Below are 25616 nucleotides of genomic sequence, written 5' to 3' on the forward strand. Positions count from 1 at the left end.
AATATTTAAGAACTATATATTCAAATAGTCACATTTCTTTTGTTAGCATGAGTTGATTAGTTGTGTATCGTGAGTTATGTGAAAGTTGATTATTGATGCAATAATAACTGACACTTGAAAACATTTGATGCAGTTCTCCAGGCTTTGAGTTCATGTCATTCATACCAGGTGAAAGAGTTCGAAATTAACTGGCATCTACATAGCAACACAATCAGTTGGACACTTAGCTTGGTCTTGGCTTTAAGCCAAAATCCAGGGTTTGAATCCATAATTTACGTTGCCATTTCAAACACTTCGGGATCTCCTGAGAACACGAGATGCTATATAAATGCAAATTCTTAACAGCAACTGTCTACTCTCAGACAATTATTGCAAAACCATACTTGCTTTTATCATTCTGGCTGCGGATGATTCCTGGCCTTTTGATGCTGAAATCAGATTGCTATCTTTCAAAGGGTTGGGTTTAGACCATCCATGGCTGGGATATAATGGCAAACAGCAACTTAGTTTGGCCCTGACAATTTTCTCTTTGGAGAAACAAAACTACCTCAAGATGGTTTTCCTTTCCACTAGAGAAATACATGTCATCTTATTTATATGACTGCTGCTACAAAAGATGGGACCATATCCAGCGCTGTTATGTAAAAACGACATTTGACAGTAAATTCAATTGCTCTTTTATTATAAAGGTAAAAAAGTAATTTAGGTAAAAGATCCAATTCATTTTTTAAGCTAAGCTGTCACTGATCTATATTTCTGTACTCTTTCCATTCCAATAGTTTTTTTGTTTCCATGCATTTCTTTTTCAGTTCAAGTGACAGCGTTTGGACTTCGACAGGCTTTTTTCTCTGGCACTGTTTTCTAAGTGCTTTGGGAAGGTGAAACTTGATATTGAAAGGGTACAAAGTTTGGAAGGTGGTTGAATTGTACAATTGTCTAAATGCTGGGTTGACTGGCAAGGCTAACAATATATCATTTCATATTCAATTAAATAGATATTCTTTGCACAAAAATACGTTTTTCACCAATTTTCTTTTCATCATGTTTGGATTTTAACACTGTTGTAAACTTAATGTTTCATGCAGTCCCTGTTGGTAAAGAAATCTTCTTTGGAGTTATCAGCGGAATGCGAATGGGCTTATTTAGGGATTTATTCTCTCAGTGCAAAACAAATGACATTTGGTTTTTCTTTTTATCAATAGCATTATTTTGTCTGAGACCGTTAAGAACCATGATCTCAGATTTCACTAACCTGATATGAGAAGTGAAGAGATGTTTGAGAAACTAATGTATTGTTTCAAAGAGCTTGTACGGTTAGCTTGTGTTGCCAACTAGGCCTGTTGCAGCTTGCCCTTATTACAGCCTTCTGATTCTAGTTCATGAGAAACTCTGTTAGTTTCGTTCTCATGGTTTGAAAGCGGTGTGATATATTACCCCAAAGGCTAGATGCTTTTATTTTTATAATAAAGATTTAGCTGATGTGTCCCTCATTACTAATTACTCATTACTGAGCTCACTGTGGTCTGAACCCCCAAAACATCTTCTAATTAATCGTTTCCGTTAACCTTTTTAATATCCAAATAGCCGTAAGGCATATTTTAATTGCTAAAGTTGTTTTTTCTCTGTTAAACAAAATTGGGATCCATTTAGTTTCTGATCAAATATTTGTTCTCCATACTTTGCAAAGGGAAGCAGAATGAAATGAATAAGCCATTAGACATAGAAATATTGGGCTATAAGTGTAAGAATTGCAATGTCAATAATGTTTCTGAATGTAATTTTGCACTGGTGGACATTCTACTAAGTGTGAACAGTGTACAACCCAGAAATTTCCTGATGGCTTTCAAATCATTTGATTGCTTCTAAACCATCTGAATTTGATTCTTTCAGGCCAGTCTTCCTTTACCTTTGCACTATTGGCTTATGGAGCCCATAGTATAATTTTGAATGATGCGAGAGCAGGGATTCTTCCCACACATAAGCAAAATGCACAGTTTTATTATCATGTTCAGTGATGTATCAGTGATTCTACTGAAAAGTAATATTTTATAGCATATTTTACAAGAATGGGATATATATGGACACAATATATTTTTAAAAACTCATCTCTGTGCATTCAGTAAAGTGCTGAGTACTGAACACTAGAGTTCAGTCTTGTAACCTCAGGGCACTGATTTGCTATAATACATTTCGTGATAGCATATAAATTGTCAGGCAATGGATGTTTTTGAAGGATAACATTTTGGACACTTGTAGCATTGAATATAATCAGATATAAGTTTATTTTAATCATTGGAATACGCTGGTTCTGGATTAATATGGTGTTAAGATTCCAAGGTTTGGTATCAACCTGTCAGATATTTTATACCAGACAAGCTGGTGTGTCTTCCTAATCAATATTCCATTGGCACTTATAGAATCACTTCTTTAAAAAAAAGTATCTGATTGTGTTGATTCCCTTGCCAAACCTTACCCTATTTACATGACGAGGAAAATTCAGCAACAGATGACAAAGTGCACAAGGGATATGTTCAGATGTCAAAATGTGACTTTAAGGCACCGGACATTTGAAAATTTAGAGCATTTTGTGTTGTTAATTCAAGCAATGTTCACAACTTGATCAGCCTGGTTAGAGTCTTTTCTTATTGCCACAAGAGGGTCTGCACAGGTATGTAGAACAGTGTGCTACCAGCCAGAATGATCCACCCAAATGATAGATCACACCTGCCCCATTTAAAGCTTTAAAGCCAGTATGTTCACTCATCTACACTGCAGGTTTGCCTTTGTTGATGCTGATGGCATCCTGAGCCCACTCTTTAGGATGAAGTAGGCATTAAAAACTCTTTAACGGCTCCCTGTCAGTTCTTCCCGGGGACATTTTTACTGAAGTTGGTGACATGCAGTAATTGTATGTCTAATAATTAATGAATTAAAATGAATGTTATTCAACAAAAATGCATTTTCTGAATGTTATTTTTGATGCAATTAGTTATTTAATAATGGTGAAGAGAAAATACGTTGAAAATGAGGGAAGTGTTGCTGTTGTAAGTTAAGTTTAATGAATAAAGGATTTACGTTGAGTTGTAAATACCCAAAGGTGGTTAAAATTATGCCATTCCATTTCTTCTTTCTGCATTACCGAGATTTCAGTGTGTTCGTGAAGTCTTCGAAAATGCAATGGACAACTGTAGTTTGTGTTTGAGATTCAGGTGTTGGTGAAACCTGCTTTGAGCTTGATAAATTAAGATTTTTCTAGCTGTTGTGTGCTCTACCTTGAATGTTTTCAGTTCTACTCTTTTTAAGTGGGAACTCTTGTTTCCTAAACAGATTCTGGCTGGCTCCCCTCAGTTACTTGGTTGTTGTCATCATGCGGCACAACATTCATGTGAGAGGTTTCCCAAGGATGTATTACACATGATCTAAATTGATCCAATGCTTGTTAAGATTGGAATCTATAAAAAGTACCATATCAGACATTTAAAAGATTGGCACTTCCTGCATTGTGCGCAAGAACAATAAGAAAAATTGCTACTTTAAGTGAAGTCGTAAGATGCTTCACGGGAGTGTTATTATGCAAAATTTGACATCGAACACATAAGCAGTTGGTCAAAGAGGTAGGTTTTAAGGAATATCTTAAAGGAGGAAAGAGGGAGATTTTTTTTTGGGAAACGAGTTCTAGAGCTTAGGGCCCAAGAAACTGATGGCATGGCCACCAATGGTGGAACGATTAAAACCAGGCATGCCCAAAAGACCTGAATTAGACGAACTCTGATATCTCACAGGGTTATGAGACTGGATGAGATTACAGATATAATAAGGGATGAGGTTGTGGTATGATTTGAAAAGAATTTTAAAATGCATGCATTGTTTGACAGGGTACTATTATAGGTCATAAAATACAGGGGTGATGAGTGAATGGAAGTTGGTGCAAGTGGGAACACAGCAGCAGAGTTTCAGATGACCTCAAGTTTGCAAAGCTTAGAATGTGGGAGACCAGCCAGGATGCATTGGAATTGTCAAGCCTAGGTTACAAAGGCATGGAGCACAAAATCAGGGAAGGGCATGGTTGCGTAATGTTAGGGAGGCGGAAAGTGATGGCTTTTTGATGGCACCGCTATGTGGTGGGAAGCTCATCGACGAATCAAAAATGACCAACATTGTGAATCACTTGGTTCAACCGCCTGACAGTTGCTAGGGGAGGGAATGGATCTGTACCTGAGGAACAGAGTTTATAGTGTGACAAGGACTTGAAGACAAAGGACTTTCCCAATATTTAATTAGAGGAAATTTCTGCTCATCCGATACAAGATGTCAGAGAAGTAGTCTGATAATTTAGCAACAGTGGAAGAGTCAAGAGTGGTGGTGGTAAGCTGGAGTTGAAACATCAACTTTATCAAGAGACACTACGACAAAAGAATATCATTTTTGTGTTCTAAATGCAAAGGTCTGTGCAAGGTAGGCTTAGTGACCCAATTGGTAAAATCATTTAAACATACAGACCAATAGGTCAGAATTTCAATTCTTGGTTTGTGGTTACCCAGTTGAACTTGGTTGTAGAAGTCATAGGGTGCCACGTTTGGTCTCATTGGCCTTAACCTGGAGAAAGGAATATTCACTCTTGGCTCTTGTACCTGATTGTTATGCACTCAGCTCGGCTAAAAGACTGCATATTTGGATATTTTGTGAGGACTAGGTAAAACTTGAGATTATTGGCCCTACAGTCAAATAACTTGCTGCTGCTAAATCTGACACCTGATAAATAGGAATTTGACTTAAATGCCATCGGCCACCTGATGGACATGGCCTTGGCAATCCCACAGAAATTATTAAAATGGCCTAAAATTTGTAAAATTTATGTTTCCATAACTTGGCTTATTTTTAATATAACCATATCTTTAAGTAGTTAAACATCCATTATAAAATAACATTTTGTTTCATGTAGCATTTGTAAAAGTGCACAAATGACAAATTTTCTTCTGTAAAATTTATAAAATAAGTGTCAACAATGTGCAGTTGAGGGTCTAATTGATTGTTTTTCACAACAATCTTCCACCCTTGTGTGAAAGAAAACATTTTCATGCCTTTTAACTCTTTAGTATTACACCTCTTCCTGACCCCTCATGGTTGCTGTGCCTCTTAACTGCAGCTCTCATAGACTTCTTTTGAGACGTGTATGAAATCAGGCAGGGTGACCCTTCCTTCATTTCTCCTCCCTCCCTGCAGGGAAGCACTTAGCTTCAGTTGGTGCCACCCACTGATGGCATGTACAACTTGTTCTATTTTTGATGTTGGTGCCGAAATTGTACTGCGCACAGAAATGGGCTCCCAGCTATTGCAACAATTGAAAGGTCAGAATGATGATGCATTCCTGAACCGCCCAAAGTAAAAAATACTCCCTTTTTTGCCAGGATGTAGCCAGAGAAGGCAAATATCTGATTGATCCAAGGTATCTTATTTGGGGATAGGCTAACTTTTAAGTTCTGAAATGGAAATTTAAACTGTTTGGGGACATTTTTTGACTACTCAGTTATATGTTTCCAATTTTTGGATGACTCTTGCCTTCATCACAGGCAATGTTTTGCCTGGCATGCTCAAATAAAATTAACTCAGTTAATTGCGTACAAAAGCCTTGATAACTGACAGGTATTGGTATAGTTTGCATTTTTATATGAGAACTACAGTCCACTATTCTGCTAAACCTGTTTGAAAATGGAAATAAAAGTTCTATTAAGATGGGAAAATCAATATTCAAAACACTTTAAGATGAGTAATCTATTCATTTATGAATTGAATATAGTCTGTACTTGTATTAAGTGAAGGTCCCCTTCTTTTCCCTTAGTGCCCTGAAATATTGACTATTTGAAAGGGAAACTGCTTCTGAATCTACTTTATAACCACTCTATAAGAGATGCATTCAAAGTGACTTGCCTTCTCACATTTATCATTTTTCAACTCTGCAATGTTTCTTTCCCCCCTCCCCCCCTCACCAGCACACATTGAGAACGTGCTAATTTGGGGAATTTTGTGGGGAAGCTTGTGTGGTGTGGAATATTGCTATACTAAAGGTGAATGGGCACTTTTCTCCACTGGTCGTGGCACAACCCAATGTAAACCAAAACTTGGAAAAAATCGACTTAAATCGGAATGGATAAACTGTACTTAAGTAACTTGTCACACCTCTTGATTGCCTGTTTCTTGTAAATTACATTTTTTCTGTATTTCACAAGTTATCTGTGTTCATCTCCTGTTGGCTCATTTCTGTGCCTGGAGGATAGAATGACGGTGAATGCGGAGATTTAGATGCTGGTTCCTGGAGTGGGTGTGTATGTGCTGACACAGACTTTAACCTTACCGTAGCACATTGCTTAAAGCAGTAGCACAGGTGCATGGAAATCAACTACTTTTTGGTAATGAAACTTAGTTTCTTAGGTTTTGAATCTTATTATATTTACCAAAATCTGTAAATCACTTCTGATATTTCCCCCCCAAACCCTTGATATATTTCCTTGTGTTGAGTTGTAATAGGGATTACTTAATGAGGATTTTAAAACAAGCTATCTTCAGATCTAAAAATTGAGCTTTTGAGTTGTTAGATATCACACTCTGTTCACGAGTTAATTGCACTTTGGAGCAATTGGTAATTATTCTCTAGGGGATTTTTTGCCTTCCTAATGGGATGGTGTGCAAGTAAATGAACACACAAATCCTCATAATGGGTTTTTAAATGCACAAATTTCTGGTAATTCCTTTTAAACATCGCTTTGCCACATCTTAAAACATTTTAGTCAAAGTAAATCAGTGTTGGTTTGGTTTATTAAGAAATTATAACCCCATCTGATTAAAATTTGTAATAATGCATAATGTGTGTTAAACAGCAAGATAAGTTGCGTTAATTAGTAAACACTCGCAACCGTCGAGTCTTTAGAGAATTGAGCATGATGTGTTACATTATCTGTTATACAACTACAATTTACTAAGTTCACATTGATTGTTATCAGATGATTTCACCATAAGAATAACTAACCTTAATTGAGGAGAATTATTTAAAACAAGTTTTTTAAAAATCACAATGCACTTACCTTGTATATATTGAGGGCTTTTTGTTGATTGCTGTTGTCATGAACATACTGTGCTGAAGCAAAGTGGGCGCTCTTCTTGAGTGTGAGGTGAAAATGAAGCGAGCAGTTTCAGTAGGAGGGACTTTAAGTGAAGGAGTTGGGCCCTGAGGGCATGGAGATGCACCTGATGTTGTTCCTGCCCCAAGCAATGATTCACGTATTTCTATCCAGTTACAGCTTTCTTCCAGTATTACCTCAGCAACTGATTTGCAAAGCAAAATTGTTTTGGTTTCTACTGGCCATTTTACAGCAAGCTGTCATGTTTACACAAACTTGAACTTCTGTGGTGTAAGCAAGCACTTTTGTTTGAACTGTAACTCTGCTTACCGTGGTCTTTTGCTTATGATTTTGTTTCTCTTCCCTTCTCCAAGCTGCTTAGACTACTTAAAAAATCTACCTGTTTCACTGCATTTGCAGAATGTATTATACCTTACCAAACAAGTTTTGTCAGCTATGTTTGTATTCCATGGCTGAAGTTCAGTGCTTAAGCTCCTCCTGAAAACACTAAGCATTAAAATACATGGTTTAAAATGGGACTTCTAAACACAAGCGCCACGGAATATGTTCAGTATTTATCATTCGCCAAAATAAGGCATATTTTATTGTGCAAAGGAAGTGTTGCGGTCCTGTTCACGGAGGCTACTTTTTAGCATTTTCCATGAATAATGTTTAGTTTTGTACACCAAATGAGCATTCATAATGACTGACACTGTAGTTGATGGTCTTACAGCATGTATATTTAAAGGAATGTTTTGGAGGATGTTTTCTGTGGTTTTCGGGCTAATGATTAAATTCAGTATGCTTTATTTGGTAACAGAACCAAGTTGGAAAACAAAGTTTCAGTTGGAAATCGATGTGGGTGTGCAGGCATTGTGTCACGTTTTCAATGTTAACACTTCACAGTTGTACTGTGTGGGTGCAATACTATCAACAGATGCTGTCTTGTGGATGAAATGTTGACCAGATACTGTTGACGGTTGCAAGAGTGTTTACTAATTAACGCAACTTATCTTGCTGTTTAACACACATTATGCATTATTACAAATTTTAATCAGATGGGGTTATAATTTCTTAATAAACCAAACCAACACTGATTTACTTGGACTAAAATGTTTTAAGATGTGCTTGCTTTGGTCTGAGTAAAAGATCTCATAGAACATAGAACATTACAGCGCAGTACAGGCCCTTCGGCCCTCGGTGTTGCGCCGACCAGCGAAACCAATCTAAAGTCCATCTAACCTACACTATTCCAATATCATCCATGTGTTTACCCAATGACCCTTTAAATGCCCTTAATGTTGACGAGTCCACTACTGCTGCAGGCAGGGCATTCCACGCCCTTAGTACTCTCTGAGTAAAGAACCTACCTCTGACATCTGTCCTATATCTCTCACCCCTCAATTTAAAGCTATGTCCCCTCGTGCTAGCCATCACCATCCGAGGAAAAAGGCTCTCACTATCCACCCTATCTAATCCTCTGATCATCTTGTATGCCTCTATTAAGTCACCTCTTAACCTTCTCTCTAACGAAAACAGCCTCAAGTCACTCAGCCTTTCCTCATAAGACCTTCCCACCATACCAGGCAACATCCTGGTAAATCTCCTCTGCACCCTTTCCAATGCTTCCACATCCTTCCTATAATGCGGCGACCAGAACTGTACGCAATACTCCAAGTGCGGCTGCACCAGAGTTTTGTACAGCTGCAACATGACATCATGGCTGCGAAACTTAATCCCTCTACCAATAAAAGCTAACACACTGTACACCTTCTTAACAACCCTATCAACCTGGGTGCCAACTTTCAGGGATCTATGCACATGGACACTGAGATCTCTCTGCTCATCCACACGACCAAGTATCTTACCATTAGCCCAGTACTCTGTATTCCTGTTACTCCTTCCAAAGTGAATCACCTCACACTTTTCCGCATTAAACTCCTTTTGCCACCTCTCAGCCCAGCACTGCAGCTTATCTATGTACCTCTGTAACCTGCAACATCCTTCTGCACTGTCCACAACTCCACCGACTTTAGTGTCATCCGCAAATTTACTAACCCATCCTTCTACGCCCTCATCCAGGTCATTTTTAAAAATGACAAACAGCAGTGGCCCCAAAACAGATCCTTGCGGTACACCACTAGTAACTGAACTCCAGGATGAATATTTCCCATCAACCACCATCCTCTGTCTTCTTTCAGCTAGCCAATTTCTGATCCAAAGCGCAAAATCACCCTCAATCCCATGCCTCCGTATTTTCTGCAATAGCCTACCGTGGGGAACCTTATCAAATGCTTTACTGAAATCCATATACACCACATCAACTGCTTTACCCTCATCCACCTCTTTGGTCACCTTCTCAAAGAACTTAATAAGGTTTGTGAGGCACGACCTACCCTTCACAAAACCGTATTGACTATCCCTAATCAAATTGTTCCTTTCTAGATGATTATAAATCCTATCTCTTATAATCCTTTCCAAAACTTTGCCCACAACAGAAGTAAGGCTCACTGGTCTATAATTACCAGGGTTGTCTCTACTCCCCTTCTTGAACAAGGGGACAACATTTGCTATCCTCCAGTCTTCTGGCACTATTCCTGTAGTAAGAAGTTTAACAACATCAGGTTAAAGTCCAACAGGTTTATTTGGTAGCAAAAGCCACACAAGCTTTCGGAGCTGCAAGCCCCTTCTTCAAGTGAGTGGGCAAACAGCAGTGGCCCCAAAACAGATCCTTGCGGTACACCACTAGTAACTGAACTCCAGGATGAACAAATTTCCCCCACTCACTTGAAGAAGGGGCTTGCAGCTCCGAAAGCTTGTGTGGCTTTTGCTACCAAATAAACCTGTTGGACTTTAACCTGGTGTTGTTAAACTTCTTACTGTGTTTACCCCAGTCCAACGCCGGCATCTCCACATCATGACTATTCCTGTAGACAATGCCGACATAAAGATCAAAGCCAAAGACTCTGCAATCTCCTCCCTAGCTTCCCAGAGAATGCTAGGATAAATTCCATCCGGCCCAGGGGACTTATCTATTTTCACACTTTCCAGAATTGCTAACACCTCCTGCTTATGAACCTCAATCCCGTCTAGTCTAATAGCCTGTATCTCAGTATTCTCTTCGACAACATTGTCTTTTTCCTGTGTGAATACTGACGAAAAATATTAATTTAACGCCTCTCCTATCTCTTCGGACTCCACGCACAACTTCCCACTACTGTCCTTGACTGGCCCTAATCTTACCCTAGTCATTCTTTTATTCCTGACATACCTATAGAAAGCTTTAGGGTTTTCCTTGATCCTACCTGCCAAAGACTTCTCATGTCCCCTCCTGGCTCTTCTTAGCTCTCTCTTTCGGTCCTTCCTGGCTAACTTGTAACTCTCAAGCGCTCTAACTAAGCCTTCACGTCTCATCTTTACATAAGTCTCCTCCTTCCTCTTCACAAGAGATTCAACTTCTTCAGTAAACCACAGTTCCCTTGCTCGACCACTTCCTCCCTGTCTGACAGGTACATACTTATCAAGGACACGCAGTAGCTGTTCCTTGAACAAGCTCCACATTTCAATTGTGCCCATCCCCTGCAGATTTCTTCCCCATCCTATGCATCCTAAATCTCGCCTAATCGCATCATAATTTCCTTTCCCCCAGATATAACTCTTGCCCTGCAGTATATACCTATCCCTTTCCATCGCTAATGTAAACGTAAACAAATTGTGGTCACTATCACCAAAGTGCTCACCTACCTCCAAATCTAACATCTGGTCTGGTTCATTATCCAGTACCAAATCCAATGTGGCCTCGCCTCTTGTTGGCCTATCTACATACTGTGTCAGGAAACCCTCCTGCACACATTGGACAAAAACTGACCCCTCTAAAGTACTCGAACTATAGCGTTTCCAGTCAATATTTGTAAAGTTAAAGTCCCCCACAACAACTACCCTGTACTTTCGCTCTTATCCAGAATCGTCTTTGCAATACTTTCCTCTACATCTCTGGAACTTTTTGGAGACCTATAGAAAACTCCCAAAAGGGTGACCTCTCCTTTCCTGTTTCGAACCTCAGCCCATACTACCTCAGTAGATGAGTCCTCATCAAACATTCTTTCTGCCACCGTAATACTGTCCTTGACTAACAATGCCACACCTCCCCCTCTTTTACCACCTTCCCTGATCTTACTGAAACATCTAAACCCCGGAACCTGCAACAACCATTCCTGTCCCTGCTCTATCCATGTCTCCGAAATGGCCACAACATCGAAGTCCCAGGTACCAACCCATGCTGCAAGTTCACCCACCTTATTCCGGATGCTCCTGGCGTTGAAGTAGACACACTACTTGCCGGTACACTCCTGCGACCGTGAAACCTTATTCATGACCTCACTACTCACATCCTCCTGTACACTGGAGCAACAATCCAGGTTCCTATCCCCCTGCTGAATTAGTTTAAACCTTCCTGAAGAGCATTAGCAAATTTCCCCACCAGGATATTGGTACCCCTTTGGTCCAGGTGAAGATCATCCCGTTTGTAGAGGTCTACCCCAGAATGAGCCCCAATTATCCAGGTATCTGAATCCTTCCCTCCTGCACCATTCCTGTAGCCACGTGTTCAACTGTTCTCTCTCCCTATTCCTCTCCTCGCTAGCACGTGGCACGGGTAACAAACCAGAGATAACAACTCTGTTTGTTCTAGCTCGAAGCTTCCACCCTAACTCCTTGAATTTCTGCCTTACATTCCCATCTCTTTTCCTACCTATATCATTGGTTCCCATGTGACCCACAACTTGGGGCTGGTCCCCTCCCCCTTAAGGATCTCGAAAACACGATCTGAGACATCACGGACCCCGGCACCTGGGAGGCAACACACCAGCCGCGAGTCCCTCTCGTTCCCACAGAATCTCCTATCTGTCCCCCTAACTATGGAGTCCCCAATAACTAATGCTCTACTCCTCCTCCCCTTTCCCTTCTGAGCAACAGGGGCGGAATCTGTGCCAGAGATCTGTACCCCATGGTTTACCCCTGGTAAGTCGTTCTCCCCAACAGTATCCAAAACGGTATACTTGTTATACAGAGGAACGGCCACAGGGGATTGCTGCACTGACTGCTTCTTACCCCTTCTAACAGTCACCCAAGTATCCTCATTCCTAGGATATTATTTGAAAAATAATGGCATTTACATTTATCTCAGTCAACATACCCTAAACCAGATTATCTTGTCATTTTTCTAATTTGTTGGAGCTTGTTTTATGCCATATTTGCCTTTTGGTAACCAAGTACTTTGATAGGAATTCTATAGATGCAAACTCTTTATTCATCAATTTTCTATAAAATTAACTGAACCAAAAAGACCATTGAATAAGATGTTGCACTACAAAGAGGCTATCAGAATATACAATTAAAGGAGACTTGAAGATGGGTTGGTGTTGAAAGGCCGACAGCTGAAGGGAATCAAGGTGGTTTTAAGCTCTGCCACTGATGAGAATGGAGAGAGTTAGCATAGGCATACCGGGCAGGATTTTACGGCCTTGCTCATCCCAAAACCGTAAATCCTGCCCGAGGTCAACGGACCTTTCCATTGTCCGTCCCTCGTCCGTTCTGATTCCTGTGACAGGCGGGGCATTAAATTCCGGCCACTATCTCAGAATTGGAGGGGTGGAAGATGTAGATAGATTTATAAGGAGGAAGTTGTGGAGATGGGAAGGTGTAAGGTTGTTGAGGCAAGGACAGACATTTTGAAATTGCACCGAGGAATACTAACAATGGAGTTGGTATGATAGAGATTGGCATGGATAGAGTTGATGTGTAAGATGGGTGGTGGAGTTCACAATGAGTTGGAGTTGTACACGGTTCAGCAACAAAGGACATCAAACAGGCCTTTGATAAATAGAGTTTGGAGACGCTAAATGTGTACATTAGGGTTTTGGCAGCATTAGGTGCACATTAGAAACAGGTTAATGCTTTGAAAAATGGTTTTGTTGATGGACTAAGTGTGGTGATACAGCACCACTTAAGACTCAGCTGGAGACCAAGATCGTGCACGTTGGGATTCAGCGTGAGTGGGCATCAATGAAGAGGAATTGGATTGGGGATTGAGTGTAGAGTTGTAGCAGAAGCCCAGGTGCCATTAGAATGGGTTTGGTCTGCCAGTGTTGAGATGCAAGAGGCTCTGGCTTATCAGGGCGGCACGGTAGCACAGTGGTTAGCACTGCTGCTTCACAGCTCCAGGGACCTGGGTTCGATTCCCGGCTTGGGTCACTGTCTGTGTGGAGTTTGCACATTCTCCTCGTGTCTGCGTGGGTTTCCTCCGGGTACTCCGGTTTCCTCCCACAGTCCAAAGATGTGCTGGTTAGGTTGATTGGCCATGCTAAAATTGCCCCTTAGTGTTCTGAGATGTGTAGGTTAGAGGGATTAGCGGGTAAATATGTAGGGATATGGGGGTAGGGCCTGGGTGGGATTGTGGTCGGTGCAGACTCGATGGGCCGAATGGCCTCCTTCTGCACTGTAGGGTTTCTATGATTCTATGATTCATTTTGGACACCACAATATGGAAACCTTGCAACCAAGTGTGATAACAGAGTTAAAGCTGGGTTTCATCACCAAGAGGTACATTTTTTGCTAAAAAGAGAGACATGTTGCTGAAGCGCACTCATCAGGACAAACACAAGAATGGCAAATTTCAAACGTTGGCAAGAATTTATGCAACAGAGAAAAGGGTGCTGATTAGTTGGCAAGTTGACTCCAGCTGAGAGGATGCTGTGGAGAAAGCATTGGGGAACCATACGCTCCCTAAGCTCCCTGGTACTTCAAAGAACAAGCCTAGAACTTTTTCCTTTTGTTTGTAGTGAATGGGTTCCTATGTATGAATATATGTCACTCCTAGCAAGTGAGCCTGTGGTGTAAACTGTTGAGATCATTTGAAATTTGTATTTGTTCTAATGAGTGCAAGATAAAAAAACTGCAGCAACATGTCTCTCTTTCCAGCAGTATTCAAGTTCTGTACTACCAAGTAACTGTAGGTACCTTTTGTGTGGCCAATGAATAGTTTTGCTAATTTTCCTCTCCAGGAAATAGGTTGCTTAATGTGTTTCCATTATTAATTGGGAAATCACCTGATCAATCTGTTAAAACTTGCCTAGTAGGAAGAACCAAGAAAGCTGGTCATGTTCTGCTAGAGTTATATGGCTATTCTGATTTATTTTATTTAGCTTTGTGACTTAAAAAATAATAGTTACAAAAGCTACATCAGACAAAAAAAGATGAAGAGCATGAAAATGATTGACTGAGTTCTCTGCATGGAGGCTTGAAGACTGACTCTTGTAGCCACCATGTCAAAATCTGCCACCCAACTCAGAGTAGGAACCCTGAAAGTTTATTTCCTTCGAGTGTCCATCCAACTTCAATTTCAAATAGTTGATCACATCTGCTTCCACCACTGCAATGAGTTCCAGGTCATAAACTCTTTGCGTTAAAATGTTCCTCCTCACATTCCCCCTGCATCTCTTGGCCAACCCTGGTCCTTGTACCATCAGTTAATGGGAAGAGATTTTTCTTGTTTACCTTATCTAAACTTGTCATAATCTTGTACACCTCTATCAAATCTCCATTTGATCTTTCTTGCTCCAAGGAGAACAATGCCAGCTTCCCCAGCCCAACCTTCAGTTAAAACCCCTCTTACATGGAACCTTGCTGGTAAATCTTCTCTGCATCCTCTGAAGGCCCCACATCCTCCCTAAGTTGTGGTAAACATAAGAGAATGCAATATTCTAATTGTGACCTAATTAGAGCTTTGCAAAAGTACAGCATAACTTCTCTGTTGCACACAGCTAAACGACAAATTTTCTCCATTGCCTGCTGATTGAATGATGGAGAGATTGCAGTAGAAAGGCACATTGCTTTACACCTTGTAATTGTACTTGTATCATGGATAGTGATAATATTTTTACAGCACTCCGCATGTGCAGAACGATGCCTGAGAGCTTTACAAGATGGTGGACAAAAGAGTGGAACTCAAGCAAAAGGGAAAAATAAAACAGCAGGGAATAAGGCATGTAAATTATGGTCAAAATGAAGAAGTAAAAGGCTTTTTAAAGCAAGGAGGGAAAGAATAAGACATCTTGTAGAAAATTACATTGATGGGATCTTATACAGCCTGTATATTTTAGATGAGTTTAGATGTAGGAGCAAAAGTGGAAGAAATTCCTTCTGATCTCTGTCTTCAATGGGTGACCCCTAACTCCGAGATTATGCCATTTGGTTCCAGGCTCTGCCACAAGGGGAAACATTTTATTTATAGCAGGTGGAAGCAAAAAAGTCAACAAGAAAAGAGCTAGAAAATTACGCTCTTGTAGATTAGCATTTCATCAGCAACTGGGTAGAGTTTGATGGTGGCTAGCGCTCTGTCTTTTGGGTTGCATTGTGTGCACAGTTTCACACTTTAGTTGAAAAGAAATCAAATCTTGAGATACAAAGATATCTCTAAGAACCTAAGGAGAATAGACCTGGTTATTGCAAAGATTATGCCTTGCATTCTTACAGTTTTAACCACTTGTTTATTTGGCTTACCAACACAACTCATTATTAGATGCAAGAAAGCACTTAACTGATTGTGGTGGAGCCAGCCTTCTCACAGCTGGGATGGATGAAACATTTATGAGAGATGTGTAGTAGTTAGAACGAGTGACATTCATTCACTGACTGGAGGACTCAAAGTAGCCTGTGACCTTTTCTGCAGACTCTGTCAGTGCAACACCATTTCTCCACACACCCGAATACCCAAACCCCACATTCTGCTAATGCCCAAATCATCATCGAGGGCTGAAAATAAGTTAACATCTGTTTCTTGTCCGAGTTGCAATTGCCGCTACTGGGAATATCCCTGGCAGGGTAAACATGTCAGGCTTTCCTCGTGACACTTTTGCCATCATTTTCCTGCCCCTCCTGACACCGAGCCCATCTCCAATGGGCTGGTAAAATGCTGGCTGATATTTTCTTCTTATTTGATTCATGAGTACCTCTTCTGAAACATTGTACCATTCCCTGGAGGAGATTCTAGGCAGGTGACATTTTTCTCTGCCATTGACAACAACCCCCTTGAAGCAACTGTATTTTCTCAGCAATATGTCAGGGAAATCTTGGTGATAATTGAGATCTTCTCATTAAAGTACAGTTGAAATAAATAATTCAACTATTTTAGGTTAAAAAAACACATTAAATTGATTGCTCCAAAAAATTATGGAGAGAATTCAAAATTTTAAAACAGATTGAATTTTGTTCAGTTTGAATATTAAGGAATTGAATCAAGGCAGCTAAATAGAGTCCACTTGGGAGAAGTATCAATGGATTATTGATGCCTATTTTGGACTCTGTTTTGTGTTGACATCTTCAAGTGAAAATGGAGGGGAAATTAGAGCAAGTACTGCTTTAAAAATCTGAACTTGCCATATTTGAAAACATACTTTATATTTTTTGTAATGGTGATGACATTGTAAAAAAATTAATACAGTAATATTTAAAGTAAGCAAACATTGTCATTTTAAAAGTATGAATAATTGCTGACAAAGTAATGGTGGACCATCTCTACATTGGAAGAATGGAACTGTCCACTGGGTGAAGGCAGACAAGTTAGAAATGTGCTGCTGTAAAAGTGGAAAAGGAAGATATTAAAGTATGGGATGTTATGGTCCGCTTTCCTTATTACGTCTTCTGCACCAAAGATTTATAGGAGTGTCAGTCTGCATTCAACTGACAGCCAAGGAATAAATAAATAGGTTTAATACAATTGTTCTTAGTAGCAGAGTCTGTTCAATTGCACGGGATGGCTTATTTAAATTTTGGTAATCAAGGTAGCATGGTGACACGGTGAGTAGCACTGCTGCCTCAGTGCCAGAGAGCTGGGTTTGGTTCCAGCCTTGGGTGGCTGTCTGTGTAGAGCTTGTATGATCTCCCTGTGTCTTTGTGGGGGGAGCTCTGGTTTTCTCCCACAGTCCAATGATGTGCAGGTTGGGTGGATTGAGCATGCTAATTTGACTCGTAGTGTCCAAAGATGTGTAGGTTCGGTGGATTAGCCCTGGTAAATGCGTGGGCTACGGGGATAGGGTGGTGGGCCTGGGTGAGATGCTCTTTTGGAGAGTTGGTGCAGATTCAATGAGCCGAATGGCCTCCTTCTGTGGGGATTCTATGGTTCTAAGAATTTAGAGTGTGACTGAGGAACACTAAAAGTGTTTCAAAAATGGAGCACATCATAACTGCAAATATTCAGAAATTCCTTTTTAATTTTTTAAAATTACAGTATGTACTCTTAAAGGTGAGGGGTGTTAGTGCAGAGGAATGGAACTGTTCCTACTTTTGGCATCCGGTATCAACCTCAAGCACTCTTAGGTCGAGGGTAGCAGAGCAATGCAGAGAAAAACTTGTTCTGCTCCCCCAAGCTAGGAGGTACAATCCAGTTGGAATAATGCAACCTATTTTTCATTTCCCACACCAGTCAGCCGAGTCAGATTGCCAATTCTCTTGATTTTTTGTAAGCAAGCACAGAAAATGCTGGCAACAAACTACAGGCCAGTTAACATATATGAAAAAGACTGGAAACTGTTTTAGGATAATGTTTTAGGTACGATTCTTGTCAAAATGTTGAAGAGTTTAAATAACTTGTTTTTTTTATGGATGCTGTTATATTCCCAGCAGTTTGCCTTTTATTTCACATTTTCAAATGTGTCTTTTATATTTCTCTGCAAATAATCTCAAAAAAGCTAATAGGCAATCTGCTTCCAGACTTTTGTTAATACTTCTCTGAACCAGTGATTTAGAATGTAATGGAGATGGTGGGGAGAGTTATCTCTGATTTACCCAGGCCCTCTCAGGAAACAGTTTGACCATTTTTTTTTATTCGTGGGGCATGGGCATCACTGGCTGGTCAGCATTTATTGCCCATCCCTAGTTGTCTGAGGGCAGTTGAGACTCAATCACATTGCTGTGGCTCTGGAGTCACATGTAGGTCAGACCAGGTAAGGACGGCAGATTTCCTTCCCTAAAGGACATTACTGAACCAGATGGATTTTTCCGACAATGGTTTCATGGTCATCGGTAGATTTTTAATTCACATATTTTTCATTGAATTCAAATTCCACCATCTGCCGTGGCGGGATTCGAACCCGGGTCCCCAGAACACTAGCTGAGTTTCTGGATTGGTAGTCTAACGATAATACCACTAGGCCATCACCTCACCAGTACTCAACAACCCAGCAAAGTTGGAAGCTCATTAGCATTGAAAGGTAAGTTTGCATTCAAGTACTGCTGTGATCGTGTACAAAAAGTAGAAAAAATCATATTGGTTTTGGGGCCTTATCGCATTTCTCAGAAATATTGGAAAGTACTTTGCATAGAATGAATTATATAGTGCAATTAGGACTGATATTTGGCAAAAGCAGGAGTGATTTTGCACATAGCAAGGTTTCACACACACTAATGAAAAGAAAACCAGCAAATTTGTTTGTGTAAGTCACTTATGATATTGTAATTGAAAGAGAAATCTTAGCCAGGACACAAGGAAGACTCACTGCTCATCTGAATGGATCTCTCCACCTTCAGTTGAAACCCTGCAACTGGCTGACAGGGTCTTGGTTTATTGTTTGTCTAAAGGATGCAAATACAGTACGCTCTCAATATTATCTACAATTTTCTGACTTAGTGGTGAAAGTGTGACCAACTGAATGTAGAAAGCCAAAACATCAAGGTGATCTGCAGTCCTGCCACATCCAGTTATGAATGGTGGTGGACAATTAACCAAGTAACTGGAGGAGGAGGCTCCACAAACATCCCTGTCCTCAATGACGGGGAGTCCAACAAATCAGTGCAAAAGATAAAAGCAAAATACTGTGGATGCTGGAATCTGAAACAAAAACAAAAAATGCTGGAAAATCTCAGCAGGTCTGACAGCATCTGTGAAGAGAGAATAGAGCCAATGTTTAGAGTCAGGATGACCCTTCGTCAGTGCAAAAAGATAAGGCTGAAGCATTTGTAACAATCTTCAGCCAGAGGTGCTGAGTGGATGATCCATCTCTGCCTCCTCCTGAGCTCCCCAGCATCACAGATGCCACTCCTCAGCCAATTTGGTTCACACCATGTGGTATTAAGAAGCAGCTAAAGGAGTGGATACTACAGAAGTTGTGCGTTTAGACAATACTCCAGCAATAACACTGAAGACTTGTGCTCCAGAACTTTCTACACCCCTAACCAAGCTGTCCCAGTATAGCTACAATACTGGCATCTATCTGACAATGTGCAAAATTGCCCAGATGTGCCCAGTGTGCATAAAGCAGCACAAATCCAACCTGGCCAGTTATCACCCCATCTATCTACACATGATCATCAGTAAAGTGATGTAAGTGGTTATCAACAGGTCTATCAAGTGGCACTTGCTTAGCAACAAACCGTTCACTGATGCTCAGCTTGGGTTCTGCAAGGGTCACTCAGCTCTTGACTTCATTGCAGCCTCGGTCCAGTCATGGACAAAAGAGCTGAACTCCAGAGGTGAGGTGACAGTGAGTGCCATTGAACTCAAGGCTGCATTTGACTGGATATGGCAGTAAGGAGCCCCAGCAAAACAGGAGTCTACGGAATTGGGAAAACCCACAGCTGGTTGGAGTCATATCTAGAGCAAAGGAAGATGATTATGGTTGTTGGAGGCGAATCATCTCATTTCTAGGACACCACTACAGAAGTTCCTCTTGATAGTGACCTAGGCCAAATCATCTTCACCTGTTTTATCAATGAACTTCCTTCCATCATAAGGTCAGAAGTGGGGTATTAATTGAACGGAGTGGGAATGGAGGGATACAAAAGAATGGTCTAGTTTGGACCAGGGAGCGGCGCGGGCTTGGAGGGCCGAAGGGCCTGTTCCTGTGCTGTATTGTTCTTTGTTCTTTTCTGATGGTTGTACAGTGTTCAGCACCATTGGTGACTCTTCAAATACTGAAGCAGTCCATCTCCAAATGCAGCAAAACTTGCTCCAAATCCAGGCTTGGACTGACCAGTGGCAAGTACATTGGTGCCATACAAGTGCTAGGCAATGACCATCTCTAACAAGAGATAATCTAACCATTGCCCTTTGGCATTCAATGGCATTATCATCGCTGAACCCTTCACTATCAATATCCTGTGAGTTATCTTGACCAGAAACTGAACTGGACTAGCCATGTAAATATTGTGGCTACAAGAGCAGGCCAGAGGATCGGAATCCAGTGTCAAGTAACTCATCACCTCACTCCCATTCACCATCTACAACATACAAATCAGGAGTATGATGGAATACTCTCCACTTGCCTGGTTGAGTGCAGCTCCAATGAAACTCCAGAAGTTTGATGCCATCTTGGACAAAGCAGCCCACTTGATTGGCACCACAACCACGAACATTCACAGTGACGGCAATATATCATCTACAAGGTACACTCTAGGAATTATCTCAGACTTTTTAGACAGCCACTTCCAGATTTATGACCTATACTATCTAGAAGAACAATTGCAGCAGATGCATGGGAATACCAAGATCTGGAAGTTCCCCTGCACCATGCAACATCCTGACTTGGAAATATATCTCTGTTTCTTCACTGTTGCTGGGGCAAAATCCTGGAACTCCCTCTCTAACAGAATTGTGGGCGCACCTACATCACAAGAACTGCCAGCTCACCACCACCTTCTTGAGGGCAATTAGGGATGGGCAATAAATGCTAGCCTAGCCAGTGACACCCACATCCCATGAATGAATATGTTTAAAAATTACAATCGATGATTTTGAGATACTTATGTGAATTATAGAACACGGTGGCACAATGCTGCCTCACAGCACCAGGGACCCGGGTTCAATTCCCGGCTTGGGTCACTGTTTGTGCGGAGTCTGCACGTTCTCCCCGTGTCAGCATGGGCTTCCTCCGGGTGCTCTGGTTTCCTCCCACAGTCGAAAGACGTGCTGGTTAGGTGCATTGGCCATGCTAAATCCTCCCTCCGTGTACCCGAACAGGCGCCGGAGTGTGACAACTAGGGGATTTTCACAGCAACTTTATTGCAGTGTTAATGTAAGCCTACTTGTGACAGTAATAAATGAATTTAAACATCTATATGAAGATATAAAAGTGCTCAAAATATATTGTTTAACAGCTGGTAAATCAACATAGAGCACAGCTGAGAATAAAGTACAAGTATGTAGGTTACCACTACCTGCAGTTACATTGTTAGTTAAGGTAGGGCAGACTTTGACAGGTGACTTGATGCCTTGAGGGCACAACAAAAGTAAATTGACTAGGAATATTGTACAGGCTTTATATATGTGCATAAGCTCAGGAGATCATGAAACTACATATTTCAAAATATATTGTTTCTAGTCTGAATACCTTTCATTGCTTATATTATATTTTTAAACTACTTAGTATGGAGTCCTTTCATTGCATTTATTTTTCTAAAAAAAAATTTCTTTGGTTTTCCTATCCTTCACATTCTTTAATGAAGGTGTGTTGCTCAATGTAGTTAATCACAAAGTGTTTTTAAGAACATTGGCCATTTAGCCTTGTATAAATTTTGTTTTCTCTGACGTAATTGGGTCAAAACGCTGTACTTAACTCATAAGATTTGTTGCACTCCCATATGAAAAACGCTCATTATTTCTTCTTGAATCACTTCCTGATTCATAAATTAGCCCTTCTTATTGATATTCCCGGCACATTGATGAGCTGCCTCTAAAGAAGAGTGAGAGTTTGGACACATTCAGAGATAGAGATTTAAGATGAAGAAAAAAATGTGCTTATGACAATGCCAGGTGGATAACACAACTGAGAGTTAGGCTGAACATAGAAGGTTAAGAGGGGAATTGAGAAAGCAAGTAGGAGAAGCAAAGAGAGACTATGAAAAGAGACTAGCAGCTAAGATAAAAAGGAATCCAAAAGTCTTCTATTGACATATAAATAACAAAAGGGTTACATAAGGAAGGTGGAACTGATTAGGGACCAAAAATGGAATTCACACATCGAGGCAGGGGCATGGCTGCGGTATTACATTAATATTTTGCATCTGTCTTCATCAAGAAAGTAGATGCTATTCAGGTCATAGTGAAGAAGTGGGTAGTTCGAACACTGAAAGGATTTTAAAATGATATAGAAACAGAAAATAAAAGCAGGAGTGCTTTTAAGCCTGGTCCGCCATTCATTTTGACCATGGCTGTTTATCGAATTCAGTATCCTGATCCCTTGAGCCCCAAGAGCTATATCAAATTTCTTCTTTAAATGTTTTGGTCTCAGCTACTTTCAGTGGTAGTGAATTCCACAAATTCACAACTCTCTGGGTGAAGAAATTTCTCCTCACCTCAATCCTAAGGTTTACCCCTTATCTTCAAACTATGACCCCTAGTTCTGGACTCTCCCACCATCAGGAACATTCTTTCTAAATCTACCCTATCTAATGCTGTTAGAATTTTCTATGAGATCCCCTCTTGTCTAAATTCCAATGAATACAATCCTAACTGGCTTAGTCTCTCCTCATGTGACAGACCTACCATCCCAGGAATCAGCCTGGTAAACCTTCGCTGCATTCCCTCTATGACAAGGACTTCCTTCCTCAGATAAGGACACAAAAACTGCACACAATACTGCAGGTATTGCCTCACAAACTATACAATTGCAGCAAAACATCCCTATCCCTGTACTCAAATCCTCTTGATGTGAAGGCCAGCATAACATTTGCCACCTTTAATGTCTGCATGCTTACTTTCAGGGACTGATGCACGGGGATACCAAGGTCTCGTTGAGTATCCACCTCTCTCAATTTACACCCATTCAAATAATTTGCCTTCCTATTGCTACCGAAGTGGATAACCTTGCATTTATCCACATTATACTGCATCTGTCATGCATATGCCCACTCACTCAACCTGTCCTAATCATGTGGAAGCAAAGTTGATAAGGCACCTCTTTTATTCTTGAATAGACCAAGGTGCTACTGAATAAATAAGGTGCTACTGAGCCAATCTTGGTGATAGACGTTGTTGAGGCCCTACCCAGAGTACATTGTGTGCCCATGCTCCCTTCGTGCTTTTTCCAGGTGGTGTTCAATATGGAGTGATGGCAATGAGCAAGAGATTTCTTTGCTCATTTTTGACCTAATGACATGAGACTTCATGGGGCGCAGAGTCAATGTTGAGGACTCCCTGGACTATTCCCTCGCACTGTGCTGCCACTTCCGGTGTGTGTATTCTGCTCTGGGACAGGACATACCCAGAGATAATGATGGAGCAGATATAAAAACAGAAAATGCTGCAAAGACTCAGCAGGTCTGGCAGCATCTGTGGAAAGAGAAACTGGCCGTCAGCCTGATTTGAAACATACAAGATCCTGAGGGGACTTGACAACGTGGATGCTGAGAGAATATTTTTCCTTGTGGAGAGACTATAATTAGGGGGACACAATTTAAAAATAAGAAGTCTCCCATTTAAGATGGAGAGGAAGAGAATTTTTCTTTCTCTGAGGTTTGTTAGTCTGTGGAATTCTCTCCCTCCGTGATCAATAGAGGTCGTATCATTGAATGTGTTTGAAGAAGATTGAGTTAGATAGTTTCTTGATTGACAAGGGAGTCAAATTTAAAGGGGGTCGGCAGGAAAATCAAGTTCAATCAGATCGGTCATGACCTTATCAATCAGATCGGCCATGATCTTATCAAATAGAGCAAACTTGAGGAGTCAAATGGCCTCCTCCCCCTAATTCGTATGTCTGTCATGTAAAGATCAATTATAGTATATGGTGGAGAAATAATACAGCATCCTGTATCTTGCCTTCAGCAAGTTTATCCTTCAAATAGTTCAGTAGAGTTACAAACTCCTTATGATTCCCCCAACTGTTCCAGCTGGGTCCATTTATACTCTTTAGGAAGCTGAGCCAATAATTGTCACCTGTCCTTAACGATGCAATTAGGTTAATAAAGTAATTGCCAAAGTATGCAATTGCTGATACATTCACACGTATGTGTATTCGCACTGCCCTGAAATATTGAGCATAGACTTAGAAAGTTGAAGACCCAAAAATTAGTTAATCGGTCCTCACCTTTCTTCAGTTTGGCAAAACATTAGAACAAGTATATCATTGCTTGTCAATCTTACCATAAAGATCTAACAGTTTAGTTATTCTTCCCTTATTTAATCTGTTGAATGCAAGGGCATGTTGCAACATTGTTGTGACATTAGGGTATCCTTAGTCAAGAATCATTTTTTTTCGATGTAACACATTCTAAAAGTTATCAAAATATGACATTTTCAGATGCTCCTTTTTTTCCTTTGTGTACTATTCTTCAAATAACTTCCCTTATCTCTGGTTTGGGTGAGACTATAGGCTCTCCTTTTGAATCTATAATCACATGTCTTGAATAAAACAGGTAATTTAAAGTGTAGCTAATAGATTTGTGTTTGACAACCTGGGATTAGTACCCATAATCATTAACACTGATAATCAGCTTAATGTATTTGGAATAATAACTTAAATGATCTGATGTTGAAGTTCAATAAGTCATTTACAACTTAACATTGCTTAGTACTTTTATAACAATAATAACTTTTTGTGTGTTTTAAAGTGCACAATAGCTGACTGTTTTAAATTGACACACCTAAAGGAGGTAACAGTGATTTAAATATCTAAACAAAATGGCAGTGCATGCTCATCGAATACTCTATCTAATTTAACTTAGGCATTTAGAGAGTTTGATGGTGTTTTCCCACATCTGCAGAATGTTCGTACTTGAGAGATAAATGAAAATGTTTAAATGGTGGCTTGGTCTTGGCAGAAGTATATTTATTTGTGCAGTTCCAGAGAACTCAAACATACCTGAAGCTAAAAGAATGGATACATTTCACAGGTTTATGATTAACTATAAGGATGCTCATGGGGAGTTAAATAACCCCACCCTTTCTAATAATATCTGTAAGGAAGTCTTGTTTAAAAAATAATTGTGGTTAGGTAGAAAAATCCATTGCAAATAAGTACTTTTTGCTTGTCTCAAAAGGCAGAAATTGGAGAAGATGCCCACTTCTGATTGACATCGAACTACCCTTGTAGTGTGGGCACAGGCAAGGATGGGGTAGGATCTAGCTGTTTCCCAATGTGGTTGAATAACCCGGTGTCACTAACTATCCTCGTACCACAAAACGATTGCTTACACCAGATATTAGTGAGTGCCTGTGTTAATTCATTTTGAAGCCAGGTGGTGAAGTAGGAAACCAGATGCATTTTACTTAATGCGAGATTTACTTACGGCATGCAACATTACATATGTCTGCCTCCTCCCTAACCAACACCATCCCACCAGCGTCCCGGTAGTCTTTCTTTATATGTATTCAAGGTGCTTAATCAACCAGTGCCTGTGTCCTTAAACTTGAGAATACAATCAACATACCATTTATAGTCTGGTACCCATTTACGTGGATCTTAGCCAGGCAAGAAGATTACACCTTCAAAGAGGCAAGGATGGCAGAAAATT

General features: G+C 40.4%; 1 protein-coding gene across 2 annotated transcripts in view; it reads left to right on the forward strand.

The window, feature by feature from the left end:
• Positions 1–25616, forward strand: part of tbcd (tubulin folding cofactor D) — a 248461-nt gene that overhangs the window by 82407 nt on the left and 140438 nt on the right. The window lies entirely within an intron of this gene.

This window comes from Mustelus asterias, chromosome 12 (assembly GCF_964213995.1).
Source record: "Mustelus asterias chromosome 12, sMusAst1.hap1.1, whole genome shotgun sequence".
Taxonomy (NCBI): domain Eukaryota; kingdom Metazoa; phylum Chordata; class Chondrichthyes; order Carcharhiniformes; family Triakidae; genus Mustelus; species Mustelus asterias.